This window comes from Diospyros lotus, chromosome 7 (assembly GCF_014633365.1).
Source record: "Diospyros lotus cultivar Yz01 chromosome 7, ASM1463336v1, whole genome shotgun sequence".
In the NCBI taxonomy this organism is placed as follows: domain Eukaryota; kingdom Viridiplantae; phylum Streptophyta; class Magnoliopsida; order Ericales; family Ebenaceae; genus Diospyros; species Diospyros lotus.
The window spans coordinates 20996492-21001155 of record NC_068344.1 but is presented as its reverse complement, the minus strand read 5'-3'; positions in this window follow the sequence as shown (position 1 = coordinate 21001155).

The following is a 4664-nucleotide window of genomic DNA, read 5'->3' as shown; positions in this document are numbered from 1 at the left end:
AGTCATTTATGAATTTGAGCCCAAATATTGTTCTGAATGCAAGGTCTTTGGACACTGGACAAGGGGTTGTAAGTCAAAGCAGTAAGGGTTGGTAATCCACAGAGAGGATAACTCGGAGGCCCCCTAGCAGGTCCCCCAGCATGTTTAGTCTGCTCAGTCGAAGAAAGATCATGGTCTTCCGGAAGAGGGTCAAGATTCACGGATAGAGGCTCAGGGGCCCTTGAAAGAGGGTAAGTGTAACGACCCATTATTTGGTTGGATTATATTAATTTGGGAAATAAATATTTAATTAATTGAATAAGGACTTTGAAGCATTATATGTGTTATTTTAGGTAATGTGACCATAGTAGAGAGAATGTGGAAAAAGATCAAAGGTTTGATTCTAATGGAAGTGGGACCCATGACTTTGCAAGGTATGTAAATAAGCATTTTATGGAATTTGAGGTATTAGAAATATTGTAATATGAATTTTAGCTTAAGTGTGTATAAATATATAAGGGAAATGGTTTATTAAAATAAAGGAAATGATTATTAGTGGATATATATATATATATATATGATATTATGTTATAAGTATAAAAGGGGAATTGTGAGGGAGAAGGAAATAGAAAGGAATTGAGAGAGGAGCTGTGGGATTGGGGAAGTGGAGAGTTAGGGCTCCAACTCTTCTACTTCTTCTTCCTTTTGGATGATCAAAGTGTCAAGAGAGGTTGGTGCAAGCTTGTAGTTGATTTTCATCTTCTCCTTCCTCTCTTAGTTTGTTTTTTTTTATTGAAGGTAGGTTGTGAACTCTTTATCTCTTGGTGGTCCTTCAAAATCTAATCAAAGAGAAAACTTGGTAAAGACAAGTTCAACTCCTCTATTCATCTTCTAAATCTTTAAATCATGATGTTTTAAGGATTATTTGTGAAAGAAAAGAATCCCCCATGCTTTTCATGCTTTTAATTGAGATCTATGTAAAGATCTTTGTAAATCTCCCTAAATTCTTGAATGTGATGGTTGGAATTATTTTGTGATTTCAATAGGGTTTGTTCCACCCTATATTTGTTTGGGAATGGTGTATTTTTGGGTTTAGATTTGAGTATTGGGAGAGTTGGAGGAGTTTGAAGGTGTGTTGTTCGTCATTTTTGGATTTTAGGGGTTTAAGAGTCAACTGTTAGGGGTAGGAAGTGGACTCCCCATGTCGAAAGTCAACTTCCCAAAGTTTTGCTCTCGGCTAGGTCGACTGTGCCTTGAAAGTCGACTTCCTTGGTGTTGAAAGTCGACTCCTGCAATAGACTGCACTTCGCATCCTATACTATTTGTTATAACTTTTTGTAGAGATATCGAAATCAAGATCCGTTTGTTGCGTTATAAACAAGACTCGATAGGCTTCGATTTGATATACTATGGGTATTATTTGGACAAGTTTTGAAGGGTCTACTTGGGGGTTTAAATTCATATCTAATGAGATTGAGAGTTCAACCCACATTCCGGGGCATTACACCAATCGAGTTTTGGGTCTCGTGAATAACTATTATGAGAGATGGTTGAGATGCATATTTGGAGCGCGTTTCATGCATTATCATGTTATGGTATATATATGTGTGTGAGCCTGGTATTGGGTGGAGCTGATTGGCCACAAAGGTCATGTGTGGTCGCAAGCACCGCTCTTGGAGTGGAGCTATCCGGACCCAATGACCCCGTGGCATGTGAATTGGTTATGTTATGATCTTGGGTGGGAGCTGATTGTCCTCAAGGGTTATACGTGCTCACGAGCATGGCCCTAGGAGTGGAGCTATCTAGCCCCAAGAGTCCATTGTTAATTGTATAAGCTAATGGGATTTATATGTGTGAATATATTTTCTTTTCTTCTTGGGGCCAGTGTGCATGTTTCTTTGGGCTTTATTCCTTTCCCTATGGGTTTACCTTGGATGGGTTATGGCGAATTATTCGTGTTGTACTCTGATTTCCAATATCATTCGTTCTTATGCTTGCTGGGCCTTGTGGTTTCTTTCTTCTTACACCATTCTAGGAAAAGGCAAAGCTAAGGCTAAAGGCGAATCTAGCAAGGTGGATCTCTGGGGACTTAGCTGTGTATAGAGATTACTTAAAGACAAGATCATTAGAAGTCTTTTGTTATATTACTAAGAACTTGTCAGTCTCGTATGTTTTGAAGGCCTATGTATATGTTGTTGTGATCATGGCTTGGGGTTTTGTTTCTAATGGAAGTTTAGAACTTGTGTATTTAAGTCATGAATGGATGTACATATGTGGTAATACATGAAGTTTTTATGGATGTTTTGATGTTATGTCTCTTCTTGTGGTGGTTGGGTTGAATGTTCTTATTTGAGTTGTTTCTGTATCATTCTATTGATGACCTCCTCACGGATCCTCTATGCTAGCCGAGGCTCTAGGTGGTGGGTCATCACAGTAAGGATTTTGCGAAGACACCCAGCCAGAATGCCCACTCGTTTTCTCCTTTAGTTGAGGAGGTTTCGTTGCATCAAAAGGATCAGCAAAAGGTTTCGTTCCAGATGGTTGATCGTAAGAAAAAGAAATCAAAGTAGGCTCTTTCCTCAGATCAAGAGCAGCAAGTTGAGGCTAAGGATGCCAATTTGAAAAAGAAAAGTGACCCTAAAGGTCATAAGGACAAGGGTTCCCTTGTAGAGAAACCAAGGTCTATCCCTAAAAAAGATATCAAGAAAGGTAATGCCCTTCTCATATCAACATGATTATAGTTGGATGGAATATTAAGGGCTTCTCATTGCCCCTAAAACACAATGGGGTTGAGCACCTTATCAAGAAGCACGCAATTGACGTCTTGGGTCATTTGGAAACAAAAATCAGTCATGATAAACTCTAGTGGATTATGCATTATAAGTTTCCAAATTGGTTTGAAGTGAATAATTTTTCTTCTCAAGAAGTGGGTAGAATCCTTGTGATTTGGAACCCAACTACCGTCTCCCTTGATCTGATTGAGATCACAACTCAAGCCATTCATTGTAAGGTTGTTTGCAAAATTTCGAAGGCTTCTTTCTTTATTAGTGTCATTTATGAGCTCCATTCTATTGTTAATAAAAGACCTTTATGGAACAATTTGAAGGAGTTTGGTCTGCAGAATGTGGCTTCGTGGCTTGTTTTGGGTGATTTTAATAGTGTTCTAAAGGATGGAGACAAGTATAATGGGTCTGAGATTACTCCCTATGAAATTAGGGATTTTTTTATTGTTGCCAATATGTTGGGCTATTTGATTTACAATTTATGGGATGTCAGTTTACTTGGATTAATGGGTCGATCTGAAGTAAAATTGATAGGGCAATGGTGAACAAAGAATGGTTGCTTGAAGGTTTTTGGGGAGTGTTAATTTTTTGCCTTCAGGTTGCCTCTCAGACCACTTCCCAATGATTGTATCCCTCTTTGATAGCTTCCAAGCCAAAAGAAGACTTTTCAGATTTCTAAATATATGGGCTGAGCATGGTGATTTCCAGGGCATCGTTAATTCTATTTGGAATTCCAATGTTCACTGGTCAAAGCAATTTATGTTGTGTATGAAGTTGAAAAATCTTAAAGTGCATCTTAAATCATTGAATAGCAAACACTTATCTCATATTTTAGAAAGAGTTAAATGGGCTGATCATGCCTTTTATGGGGCTTAATTGGAGCTGTAGGAGCAACCCACAAATGTTGAGTTACAAAGAAAAATGATGAAGCTTAAAGAGGCCAGGAATCTTGCAAAAGTAGAGAGGCACTTTTATGGTCAGTGTAACACCCCAAGTCAAAATAAGTATTATATTGAAATATATCACATTTCAAGTCAAATTCAAAGACCTAGAAAATAGTTTAATAAGCCAAGTCAATGGAAGGGTGTACCCTGGTATGTAAATATCTAAGGAAAATGGTAAGACATTGACAAACGTCTTGAAATAAGATTTAAAATGGGGACAATTTTCGGTACAGCTAAAATATAGTCCGAAAAATTGAATAATTGTAAGGGACTCTCGAAAAGTCAACAGAATCCTGAGGGAGTTTTGATTTTATGTAAGGATCAACCCTGAAGTGGTTTTAAGACGAAACGATAGTCTAGTGAGCACACTGGGGCAAAAACGTATTTATCGAGTAAGTCCTAAGTTATTAATTTTGAATTTTAAGCATCTCGATAAGAATTAATTAAATATTTGTGGGTGTAATTGCAATTAGAGAAAATACTCAAGCGAGATGATGAAGAAATTTGAGAATTTAAATGAATATTCTTTTAAAATATTATATTAAATAATATATTATATAATGCAATATCTAATTGTGTGTGTATATATATATATATGCGTGACCGTGGCCAAAGTTTGTGGGTGAAAGTAGGAGCATAGGAAGTATCGGCCAAAGTTTGTGGGTGAAAGTAGGAGCATAGGAAGTATTATATGATATATATATATGTATGTAGCTTGGCGCCCAAGCATGTATGGCGGTGGAGGCGCCTATAAATTAAGAATTGAAGGGAAATTAGAAGAAGCTAAGAGAAAGCTTGAGAGAAAGAGAGAGAGATGAGTGGTCGGGTGGACAGCAGCCAAGGCAACGGACGTGATGGTAGCCATGGAAGCAGCAGTGGCTGAGCACGGCTAGAGGTGGCCTAGAATTGCTGAATTTGGCCATGACAGCAAAAGCAAAGTTGTCGTGCGGCAGCCATG